The sequence below is a fragment of the Meriones unguiculatus genome, chromosome 1 (genome assembly GCF_030254825.1).
Source record: "Meriones unguiculatus strain TT.TT164.6M chromosome 1, Bangor_MerUng_6.1, whole genome shotgun sequence".
NCBI lineage: Eukaryota > Metazoa > Chordata > Mammalia > Rodentia > Muridae > Meriones > Meriones unguiculatus.
The window spans coordinates 129535559-129549004 of NC_083349.1; positions in this window are offsets into that span (position 1 = coordinate 129535559).

The following is a 13446-nucleotide window of genomic DNA, read 5'->3' on the forward strand; positions in this document are numbered from 1 at the left end:
AACAATGATCTTGAGATGGTTGTATCAAATGAAGAAAGGAGAGTAAAGGTGAAAGACGATGGAGTCATTTCTTAGCAGCATATGATCTCAGTATATTGAAAAGAGCGGAGGTGGTCACTGGGCTGTGTGCTTGGCATCGAGGTGCTGGCATTATATGGGGGGAGGGGGAGCTGATGCCTGGCATAGAAGGACTTCTGCCTCAGTAATTCTGAGCAAATAATAGACATTGGAAGAAAGATAAGACTCCTGGCAGCTTCAACTCAGATATTCAGGCTACTGGGAACATTCACTTTCCCTCAATAAACAAGGCGCTGGAGACTCTGTGAACTGTAGGATTCACTCTATTCTTGCAGCCCATATTTTCTGCACACTGTGCCTTCAGTGCACAGAGAATGCTGATGCTCTTAAGCATCAGCTCTTTACTTCACAGCCCCATTGGAATGGCTTCGGAGAGCCAGGTACAGACCCTCCTTATCTTCAAGTGCTTAGACCTGCCATTCCTAGACTTTAAGATTGAGTCAGTCCTTGGAAGTGATGTAACTTGGGGAGCAGGGAAATTGGGCTGGAGTAAAGAGAAAGCCTTGCAGAGGGATCCACTCTTTGAAGCCAAGAACTGAGGCCACCATATTGATGCAACGGAGGCTGACACTGGCAAAAAGAGAAAGAGAGCAAAGGCAGAAGAGGGAGGGCGAGGCAGAAGCAAGTCCCAGCTCTAACTGGCAGAAGGAGATGTGGGATGCACTAGAAGACAGAAAGATGGTTTGCAGCCAGCAGAGGCCAACAGCTCAGTTATTAGCACAACCAATATTCATGTTTTCATCTATGCCCCCTTTAACTTTTCACAATAGTTCTACAAAACAGGTACCATGGTTATTTGTAATGTAAAAAAAAAAGAAAACTAGGAAACTATAGCTGTGGTGGTTCCCATGCTCAACCCCATCAAGCTAGGGGACGAAGATCTATGTGACTCTCTGGAGAAAGTCCAGCTCCAGAGCTCTTTGCTCAGAGCCTGCTGGCCTTGCCTAAGTCTGGGGTGCCTTGCTCAGTGTCTCTGTTACCTTGGTGTCTGTGCTGAAGATGGAGGTTTACCCACCCAGCCACAGCCAGGCCTTCTTCTCTTCCTCCATCTCAACAGCCCAGAGTCTGCCTGGCCGCCACGCTTTCTCTGTATTCCTCTAGCCAAAGCTTCTCCTGTCAGTGTGCATGTGAGACCCACTCCACACCCTGCTGCCTTCTTAGACCCAAAATCATTCGGCAGAGTCAGCTGAACCTCAACTCCAGGCTCAGCAGAGCAGCCTAGAATTAGCTGTACTGATGAGGAGGATGCCAGGCATCTATAGAGCCACAGAAGGGAGAGGTGTGGGATCCTTCTTCCTTCCAGGAAAGCTTGTCATCTACAGGGAAAACAGAATGAAAAAAGAGAAATAGATGGTCCAAACTACAAGCTTAGCTGGAAGAAGGCATATGTTTGGCTGAGAGGGAAAAGGGAAAGGGAGAAAAAGAAAAGAATAGGAGGGGCTGAGTAGAGTCAAGTAGACGGTTTGCCACTGTAGGTGACCTCCCGGTATCTGGGGGAAGAGTGGGTCACACAACATTTCTTCTGAACCTGGCATGGCACAATGGATTCTTTATTAACCTCTAAGATTAGAGTTTAGGATTATACTTTCTGGAGATGTCATTTTCCTTTAGTCCCTGGGCTATCCGATCTGAACTAAAACTGGAAGGCAAGTGACAAATGAGGTTTCATCTCTGTAGACTTGAAGTCCAGTCTTGTCTGTTTCAGAGAGCAGGCTGCACCTGGACGCTGCTAGGTGTCAGCCAGGGTACTCCTTTAAAGACTGGTGCAAGTTTGAGTCGTGATTTAGTGGAAACCGCTGGGATCTCTGGAGAACACCACAGCACAAGGAAGTGAAAGCCAGCAAATGAGAGAAACAGGTTCGTTGTCTGAATCTCCACTGGGGTCCCACATGCCAAAGACATTCAGGCTTCATTGCAGTGGCAAGTTAATGACCAAACCTAATGGGAAAATGTGTATGATGTTGATTTTCCTCAAGATTCAACTTCCATAAATAAATAAATAAGCAAAAAGGCAAACAATGCCTCTGCTGTTTTAGTAACCATAGCTACACTAAAATAAATAAATACATAAATGAGGACAGTGGAAATCAGAGTTTATATGGAAATCAGACTGCAAGTTCAAGAGAGAATATATTCCCCTGGAGTTGTGCGGAAGTTCGGCAACAGCAGCAGCCTTGAATATTAATGGCAATCTCGTTGAGGTTTGTGGAGCTCTCTAAGTCAGTGGGTCCTTTTCTCTCTGTGTTGTATTTCTTGTTGAGAACTCCTCCCAGAGGCCCCTGCAGCTGGCCTTTTCAGATCTTTGGAAAGCCCCTGCATATGAGGCTGCACCAGGCAACACAGACCCCCACCCTGAGATCAACTTCCTCGCTGCTCCCATGCAACACACAAAGCCAGCCGCAGTGGGTGTGAACATTCTGCTCTAAGCTTCTCATGGACTTGACTTTTTTTTTTTCTTTTTCAATACTCCAAAGCTGATGGCAGCAGAGAATCCGGGCTCCAAACTGTTCATTCCCAGACTGGGCGGTTAGCACTGGCCATCATTAGGGAGAGCTGGGCCAGGGCCAGGTCTTATTGTCACAAGATGGTATCCAAATTTCAAGAATGAACACCTCAAGGGACAGGTGCAGCATGTATCCACACCGCTCCTAAGCCCCCGAAGACCAAATGCGATACCTGCCCCACGGTGTCACGACACCTTTTGCCCACTCAGAGATGCCTGCTTACCTTTCTAAAAGTGAGGCACCGGGCCTACTTCAGCCATTCTTAGACCCTGGTGAAGAAGCGCCCCTTATAATCTTGGGTGGGGCAGTCAGACCTACTTCCGCAGTCTGACCTTCCTGATCTACACGGCAAACCTATCCCCTCTCTGAGACTCAGTGACAAGTTTGATCTCTGCTTAAGCAGACCTCCTCAGAGGTCAGAGAGTCCATGGAGCAGCTTTGTTGTTGTTGTTTTTAAAAAAGTTTATTTTGGTGTGTCTTCAGCTTGTGAGAAAATAGCATACTGTATTTTACTAAAGTTTCACCATATTTTAACTTTTCTAAGAAAATTATTCATGGGTGGGCCCAAGGGAAAAGCTGACATTTAATGCTTTAGGGACCAATGTGTGGAAGGGAGAGGAGCCCCGGCAGTGTCCTTGCCTGTCCACTGATGTCTGCTCCATGGACTTCCACATTCCATCCTGTTTCCTGACTAAGACTAATGGTTGCAGCTGTTCTCTCACTGTTTCAAGCTCCACTATAAAACAAAAACAAAAAGACTGTGAAAGGTGGAGATGGGCAGTGAGAGGATGCGGATAGGGGCTGGCCTCCCGTCTGTACTTGCTTACAGTGAAGACAGTCAAGGCTGTCTAAGCAAATTTAGCTGCAGAAAGTTGGGCAGCCTACTTCTAAGTAACCTCAGTTGAAGCCACAGCCTTTGCTGCAAAGAAATAGTGAAACTGCTTTGTAAGAAAGGCGGAATGAGGATATTCTCAGGGGAGAAAAATAGACTGTACAAAGCTCAGACAAAATGAACAATGCTGCTACATGAAGATAGGTCAAAGAAACCAAAGAAGTAAAATTTGAAAGAAAGAAAATAAAACTTGTCCTTAATCACAGATGGTGACTTTTTTTTTTTTACTCAGAAACTCCTAAATAAAGTATGTATAGATGGCATGATAAGACAGTTGAAGGAGATGGCTAGCTACAACATCAATGCCCGTCATGTTATTTCATTTGAAAAACAAAGTCCTTGAAGGTACTCTTATAAAAAAATGTGCTTTGTTGTTTATTAACCAAAATACTAGGTTCATGGAAACTAATGTAAAAATGTGTGAAGTTTTTAGGAATAGAATCACAAAATTGCCTATAAAAGATGCAAAGATGACCCGATAGGAAAGAGTCCACAGGAATATTTTATGTCTGGAATAAAATATCTCCACATGAATCTTCAGTCACTGCAGCCAAGGGGAAAGGGGCCCTTGGGGGAAGCTGCATGATTGGATTAATACCAAACTCCAAACGAAGGCTCAGAGGCACAAAGCTCAGGTTCTAACAGTAGGGGCAGGGAGCCTCCCCTTCCAGATCCCAAACAGTGAAGCCCTGAAATTTCACAGAGAATTAGGAGAAAGCTGACTGCCTACACTTAAATTATGAATTCATTTTTTAAAGTATTACTCAAGTGCATTTGGAAAGATAAAAAGACTGGGCAATATGCATTGGCAAAAGGAGTCCTGGCCAAAGTTTATGAAAAATTTTCCCTAAGAATTCACAAAAGAAGTAGAAGTGGACATAGGGGAAAATCACGTTTCCTGGAAGGCTAAGCAGGTGGTGATTAGAGTACCAGACAGTCTTTGGGCCTCCCTGGGGCCATCTTCTGATCTTCTAAACATTGCCAAGTCTAAAACCGTGAAATATTTGCAAACATGAGGAGTACAGGGAGTTGGGTGCAATGCACTTAACAGACACCTCAACCCCAACGAAGCCTGTTGTGAAGGACATCTCAGACTCCTCGGAAGGAAGAGCTACGGTCTCCTTTGGTGTGGACCTTGTCTGTAAAACCGTTACTGGTCTCATCTCAAGCAAAAGGTGGATAATCTACCCAGCTATAGGTTTCACCACTGTGGAGTCTCAAAGCCAAACTGTGAAGTGAAGCGAAGTCACAGTAGAACCTGCATAGGTGCTGCCATTCACCAGAAACCGAACCACAATCAAAATTAAGCTCCATGTATACACTGTTGGTGTGTGCTCATGGGGCAAAATGGCAAAAATAAGAAGTCCACAATTCAATTCAGCGCTGCTTATTCCTGGCAAGGGGAGATGCGTTTTGGGTTTAAAGTTCACCTAATCTCCATTCATCTTTTTTTAATGTGATTTGTTACTGTGTTGATAAAATTTATAAATTACTAAGTTGAAATATAGTGATAATGGGACTAACATTGCTGGGTGAACACTTTCTACCACATTCAAGAAATAATCTTATTAAGCTCAGAAAAGGAAAGAAAAGTGAAAACCAAAGCCAGAAATCAGGAAATGAACACAGCTGGCCAATTTACTCAGCAGCATCCTCCAAGGCCAGCAAGTCAGTGCAGGGGTCACTGTTTGCCAGACTTTAAGCTGCAGTGACTCAGGGCCCCGGGTTCTGGGGCTCCCTGGTTTCTAGGGGAGTTCAGGGTACCTTCGTCAAGGAGGCTTCATCCTGTACAGTAGAAAGACAAGGATTTGCTACTGATCCAGTTCCAAAGAACCACCCCTTTCATAGCCATAGTGTGTGACTGAATGTCTTTCCCCACATGGCTTTGTCGCATATCAAGCTCCAGCTGTTCCTTTATCCCAACATCTGCTCTACCTCCATGTCTTGCACAGAGGAAATGTCTCTCCTTTGTTTTGCTCCACGAGAACATTTTTCTTCAGGGGAGCTCTTGCACAGTGTTGCCTTTCCTTCCCTTACCCTATCTGGAGCCTTTTGGACCCTCTGCATCTTCTTCTGTCCTAGTCTCATTGGGTTCTCATTACATGCTTCTTCCTGGATGGGTGGGCCTCAAGTGGTGATGCTTTGGGTCTCTTGTCCTGGATAAGACCACAAAGTCAGATCTATCCTCTGATGCCCCTACAGGGAACAGAACAGGGATGCACAGCTGACCCTGTGACTCCAGCATAAGATTTCAGTGTGCCCCCCTGTGTCTCCACCTTTCTTCCATCTCTTTAATCCCCTTCCTTCCATTGACCAAATGTCCTGCAAGTCACAGCCAGGACATCTTCCTTTACACACAGGGGCTGTAAAGGCATGTGCCTGTGGGTATTGTATTTTCTTTCATATAATATGATTATGAGATGCTGTGTTTACCTTTTGTAAGCAATACTAATTCTTTTGTGGCATGCACCTGTTTAGTAAAACAGTATACAAAGTCAAAGAGCTATGTTTGAAGGGGCACTATTATTTGGGGAGCCCCTGAACGGAAGCCTATGGAGACAAGAGCTGGGAACCAGGGAGACTTCTTCCCTGGCCCCTGCCTACACCTTGGCCTGAGGCACAGGAACCATTGCAACTGCCGCTATGTAGTTCTGAGTATCCTCAGGAGCTGCAGGGGTGCCAGGGTAGTTATGGGTATCTTTCCTCCCTGTCATCTCAGACTCTCCTAATCAGTGGGCCTTCTGGAGGACTCAGGGACCAGAGCAAGAGGGCACAGAGCTGGGTGTCTCACAGTGCTGAACTAAGACAAGTGACCAGACTAGTTTATAAAACCTGAGGGGGACCGGAAGTCACATTGCAGAAACCCATTCTGGTCTCAGAGGCAGAACTTGGCCTCAGGAATTGGGCCCACTTGCCTCCCACTGCCACGTAATTAAACTGAGCTGGTACTGAACTTGGTTACGTTAGATTTACCTTTCTACCCAGCAACTTCCTCCAGCTTCGAGTCTCCCCCACATGTCCTCACTGGAAAGCAAAACAGACCCTGGGTTCAATGTCGAGTCCTCTTAGAAACAGATGTGTGTTGAGTGGCCCGAACATGCCAGCATGTGGCATTAATTTAGACTGCATTCACTCTGTAATTGACCCTTACTTTATCGACAATCAGGCTGACAATACCCCACCCCACCCCCCGAGTTGCTAAAATATTTTAGAATCCATTCCAGAAAATCACTTTCCCAGATTTCTGAGTAGCAACTGTTATTGATTTCATTGCATTCACCCAAGTAAACAGAATATTTTGAATACTTAATACGTTTCCCATTATTTAGCATCACACAAAACAGATAATGGAGGCTTGTAGCGAACGAGATTCGTTAATAAGCCACATTGGCAAATCATCCTGGACCCATCCCGAATCCAGTTCCTGGAGACACAGATGTACAGGACTCAGGTCTGGGAACTCTTTCCTTCATAGCTCAGAGACATGTTGAGACTATAGTCTACACAGAACCCTCAACTGCCAAGGCCCACTAATGAAACCTCAGATAAAGAATCAGCTGATCTGGCCCCTCCAGGTCTCCCTTCATCCCCAGAGTTCTTTACTTTCCCCCATCTGACATCTGACGTGGAGATGAACCCCCTTCCTGAGTTGCAACAGGGGCTCAGGACTCATGGAGATTCACATAGCACAGTGCAGGGAATGGAACAGGCACTGACCTTGCTGCCATAACTATAACTGTGAGTGTGTGTGTGTGTATGTGTGTGTGTGTGTGTGTGTGTGTCCCAAGGTGGGGCAAGTTTTCAGTGCAGCAGGGCTGTGCTGGCTCTGAGCTGTTGGCAGATGGCAGGCACACCCGTGCTGACCAGGGACTGACAGAAGAGGCTACAGATGTGTCCTCCTCAGAATAGCCCCTTTCTTGGAACAAGCATCCTGTCTTGTTTTTGATGACATAGCCACTCAGATTTTGGCTGAGGTCACATATTTTAACATGTTTACTCTGCCGCTGTCTGCTTCTGCCTTGCATTTCCTAAAAACATCAACCTCAAAGTCATCCTTCCTTCCAGATGACCCTGATTGCCTCCTAACCGTGTCCAGGGCCACTCTGGTCTCACTACCTTCCATGGCGCTGTGTCCCCTAGAGTACCTTTGCTAACAGTCTTAGATATTATGCTGGGATGAATAGCCCCAATTATCAGTGGCACAGAGCAAACAGAAGATCTAGTTTCATTCTTTTTTTTTTCTATTTTTTTTCTAGTTTCATTCTTAAATGAACCTTGCAGCTCACCTCAGCTTCCTCCAGCCTCCTTCCTGTTGCAGCCTGACAGAGCACTCCCTGCACCACCCTCCTGAAGACATACCCAGCCTTTGCCCAGAGGGAAAGTGGTTACATCTCTGTCGTGATGCAAGCACCTCAGTCAGCACATGGGTGACCCAGGGCTTCAGGCTGGTGGTGTGTCCACATGGCTTTGTGGGATATTATAAGAAGAATGCTGACTATGCACTTCCCTTTTGAATATTGGTAAAAAAATATTTTACCGCTTTTAGTCTTTTATCTTCTTTTGGAAGAATCAGTTAATCCCTTCTTCCCACACAGTGTTGCAGAAACTTGGAATAATGAAAGAATCATGAACCTTATTTGAGTCTACTATTCTGACATTACTTGTTATCAGAACATTAGCCACTTCTTTGCAGTATTTAATTAGAATGTTTTTATAAAAGTGCCAGCTCAAGCAAGAATCAAAACCTAAATGTTGAGTTTAACGTGTATTCTTAATGTTGCTGCTTCTCTGACCTCCCCAGGGTGGTGGGAACTGTGTCCAAGCAGCATCCATAAAGAACCAGAGCATCTTTGATTTCCTCTGTGCACGTCCAGTGGCAGGAAAGATGCAGCTTGCAGGTGATACAGAAAAGCCAGAGCTTCCCAGAGCACTACTAGTCCACAAGCCTTCCCGCAAGCCTGTGTGAAAGCTGAGAAAGTGGCTTTTCTCTCCCAGGACAAATGTGCCTGGCCCAAAGCCCAATTTTCTGGAATCTGGAATGACAGTGGTATTGATTGCTCAATAGTCCTGTGGTTTTTGAGAGCCCGGGATTGAAGCTGAAGGTGTGTGCTTCCCTGCAAAGGTCTTCAGGTATGTTGCACTTAATTCATTAAGGGTACTGGGATGTAGCAAGAGGTTGCAGGAAATGGGAATGGCCACCATCAGCAGATGTGGATCTGCAGCCATGGGCTTAGTGTTGAGGTTGGAGCTGTTGAGATGACCAGATTCAGCCCAGATTCTGCCACTTTTTCTGTTTTTTTTCCAAATCAAGGTCAGAGAACATCATAGTTATAGTTACACAACTCTATGAATAAATGCATGAGTGTTTTTACTCCATGTGGTCATATATTTCATGTAGAGAGAAATATTCTATTCGCTTCATTTGAATTGAGTTTTGTATTTAAGAGGGATCAATTGACTGGCAATATGGAACACTTAGAGCTTTAAGTATGACTTTCTGTGTATGTGAGAGCTGAGCCTATGGAACCTGTTCTCAGAAAGAAAGAAAGCACTAAGGGATTCTGGCCTAGATTACTCCCCCACCCCACCGGCTGTAGCGTAAATCTGTTTTGTGAATAGAAATGTCTTAATGTTTTGAGAAATTCAGCATAAAATACAGATACTATCATGATAGAAAGCCCTTCAAACCATCACCAAAGCTCATATTATCGTATGAATATGCAGCACATTAATGCTTACAAGATTTGGTCTTAGAAAGCCACTTCATTTCCTGAGAAGCAGTTTTTCCTGATTGCAAAGTTGACAACACTGTGCAACCCACTTCTCTTCCTTGTAGGAACTTGTGGTAGGATGAGTCAGGTCAGGGGGTGGGGGTCCAAACAGAGCTCATTCAAAAAGCAATGACAAGTGCTTCTACCTCAAGAGTCCTCAGTTTTTAGGCTCCCCCTGTCAGGATCCTCATCCCTAAGCTTCAGGTGAGGAACGAGCAGAGCATGGAGATGCCAGAAGTTCTAGGCCACAGATCTGAAAGTCGTACAGTTATTTGTGTTTTCTCCCCAGCCTTAGTCAGTCAGTGGCTCAGTACCCAAAAAGGATAAACAGGAGTTTATCCTCAGGAGTAAACATCAGTAAGTTCTATCCAAATACAGCACCACAAACCTTAGTTCAAAGATATCTGCCTATCTATCTATCTATCTATCTATCTATCTATCTATCTATCTATCTACCTACCTATCTATTCATCCATCAACACACATTATTATATATGCAAACACATGGAGGTTGGGAAATTGCTTTTTTCCCTCCTTTTGGGTAAAGTCATATTTGTACAGAGTATTATGTTGTAAAAGATACAGTTGTAATTATCTTTAACACTGGGGACTTCTGTAGTTTCTGTTTGTCTTGAGTCTGGCAGGTGCACAGATTTAACACATGCTCTGCACTCCTTTGGAAATCTGACATGTAATCAGATGCTCCCTCCAGACTCTGGGATTGTATCAGGTCTCTTTGTGGTCTTCAGGGAGGATCCTGGTGGAGTTGCATGCCAAGAGAAAGAGAAAGTAAGGAACCAGGCTGCACTTTCTAGGATAGAGAAGCTGCTATGTAAGAAACTTATAGGGAAAGTGGTGAAGATGTTTTGATAATTTACCTGATCAGGCTCTGATTCTGAATGTGAAGCAGAGATCTGGTAGCCTACAAACTTCACACTGACACACAGGCATTTGGCTGAGTCCTAGCAAGAAGCAAGCTACTGAAGCTGGTGAATAATAAACCCCTCTCTTTACAACACGCCCAGAAGAGACATGTATGTCCTCATGTCATAGTTCTATAAACCACACACAGAATTATGAAATGTGACTCTGTGGTGGAGGGGACAGAAAGATGTTCTCTGAGTTAGGGTTTCTAGTGTTGTGAAAAAGCACTGTGACACACACACACACACACACACACACATGCTATAAACTTGAGGAGGAAAGGGTTTATTTCAACTTCTTCAAAATTCTTCACTGAAGGAAGTCAGGGCAGAAACCTGTAGGCAAGAATATAGAGGCCATGAAGGAATTCTTGCTCCCAATGGCTTGGTTAGCTTGCCTTCTCATAGTGCCCAGAACCACCAGCCAAGGGTGGCACTGGCGACAGTGTGCTAGGCCTTCCCACACCAATCAACAACCAAGGAAAGGCACTATAGACTTACCTACATACAAATCTTCAAGAGGCATTTTTTTTTCTTATTTGAGGTTCCCTTTCCTCAAATGACTCTACCTTGTGTCGATTAGACATAAAACTAGCCAACACAGATGTGTTTTATCCCAGAAGTACTGTACAATCCAATTTCCTCTGCTCCCTTCTAGGCTTGTGGTCAAGACATGATCTGGCTGTTGACATTCAAGGGTCCTAGTAAACTGAGTCAACTCTAAGGTGAGGAGTGGGGATCTTTGGACTATCTGAAGTGACATGGGATAGAGATGAGTTGGGAATGCCTGAGGCCACACATCAGCTCTCAGATGTCATTATAATTCGGAGGTTTAGGAACAAGATTCCCTCCCCCGAAGTACAGTCTCTAGCCATGCACCCTACCTGCTCTCAGTGTGTAGAGGCTTTAGTTATACCCCCCACTGTATTTCACCTGATGCCTCCTCCTCACTGGCACCCCAGCTTTTGTCCCCAACCAAGGCAGTCTTCCTGTGTGTCCTCTTTTAAGTGTCAAAACTGGCTTGGACCTCAGTAGAAATGGGATAGATGTGGCTTAATTAAGTCTCCGAAGACAGCTTTGCCCTCAAGATTCCTACCCCTTATATCCATAGTAGCACTGTATTTTTTTAATAGTTTTTGGCTTCTTCAGACAATATATTTTAATAAAACTCCTTTCCCTTTCCCAACACCTCCTAGATCTTCCTCTATCTCCCTATCCATTCAACTTCATGTTATTTCTCTCTCTCTTCAAAAAAGGACACATGAATATGTACACAAACACACACACACACACACACACAGAGAGAGAGAGAGAGAGAGAGAGAGAGAGAGAGAGAGAGAGAGAGCTTGGTATCTAATTTTGTGTTAGCCAACTATTCCTGAACAAAGGGCCTGTCCTAAAGTGTGCTTGACATATCCAGATCACCACTGTTTTAAACATGGTCTACCCTCTGACTATTTATCCTTGAACTAGCATCAGTGGAGACCTGCGAGGGTGAAGAACAGATTTAATCCAAGTAAGGTGAGAAGGGAGATTTTGTAGTGAGTTCTGGTGAAGACAATGTAGCTACTTTTCTATTGTTTCTCTGCACATATGAGCCACATTCTGATTCCTGCAGCCTTTGCATACCAGGGATTGTTTTTATGACCCGAGGGACACAGATGGCAAGTTCCCTGGTATATACTGCTCTAGGAATCAGATTGAATCCTCCTCCTGGCTTATCAGAGGATTCAAACTGGGAAAGTGTCCTCTGCTTCCTATTGCTTCCTACTGTATATTAGCCTAGAACACAAGGAAGAGGTTCCTGTGCCAGCCTGCCAGCTGAGGAACAAGGAATGAGAGGATATGGAAATATTCTACTTAGAGGACTTGCAAATCAGTGTTTGCTCCAAGCAGCATGTATCACTCTTGTCTGTGTCCTGGTGGCCAAAGTGTCCTTTGTTTTCAGTGATGTTCATTCAGAAACTGGCTACCCACCCAGACTTTTATAATGTCCCTCAGGATTCCATTTGAATTTCCTCAGTTAAATCAAGCTAGCCTATGCTTGGCGCAAGAGACGTTAATTGTCAGCTGGCTATGCAGCTCACACAGGCCCCAGGCTCATCTTGGAATTAATGAGTCTGAGGTTCCGCACATTTCCGTGACTCTCTCACAGCCATTTAGATAATTCTGATTCACAGCTTCTTGCTCTTTTCCTAAGAGAGGATTCTGTGAACTGTGTTAGTTCTACGTCTGAGCCTTCTGCACCAGCTTCTCTGAGGGAGAGCCGGGGCAGAAGCTGAGTTTTCCTCACGCTCTGATTTCAGTCATGGCAGCCACGAGCACTTCTTTTACAGTGATTAATTAGCTGATAGAATTCAGAAGTCTAGATATTGGTTGGAACTTTATTTTAGATAAGCCTAAGACAGGACCTGCATATCAAACCAGGCCCCTCTCTGCTTCAGGCCTGCCATCTTGAGATTGAGGCTGGCTGGATTCTTACTGTCTTACTCGGCCATGGCTGGGGCCTGTAACAGAGCTCCATCAACCTCCATGCTGTTCTCACCTCACTGGGTCGCCTAGAGTAACAACACATGGCTCTCCCACTGAAGGATGGCCTGCTCTGATGAGTAACGTGGTCTACACGAGGCTCCTTGAGACACCGCAAGGGAATTCTTTCGAAGATGATCCTCCTGAACAGGTCCACCCTCTGAGGGTGGCTCTTCCCCGTGTTAAGGCAGATGAAAGGGTTGGGAACATCCATCTCGCAGAAAAGGATAGCACTGGAGTGGGTAGGCAAAGAAAATGGTCCACGGTGCATAGGATGCTCCAGTCTCAACCTCACACTTCCTCACAGCGCATGCACAGTGCAGGTCCATGTCCCCAGGGTCAAATTGGCATATCTGAGCCTGCAGGTGATCATTCTTTGCACACGGGCTTCAGTGGCTGCGTGAGGAATGAGGCTCCGAGCATCTAGATTCTAGTTCATAAAACGGGAGAGACAACCTCTTAGAAATGAATTAAGAGCAAGTCCTGGGTGAATTATGGAGTCCTTTAAAAGAAATGACTGTTTCCTTGTTAAAACAAATACGAGCCATTCTCGTGGTTCAGGACAGTGCTAAACACCCACTTTGTGTTGCAATGGGGGGAAATGATGCTCATATGCCTGCCTGCCAGGGTCTTTACGCTTCAGTCAGACCCGGCATCATCCTTAGCTTCCCCTAAAAGCCCCAGAGGCCTTCGCAGCTGCAGCTGATTTGTTCTTGTCTTTTAGCACAGCTAGCAGGGTGCCACCATAC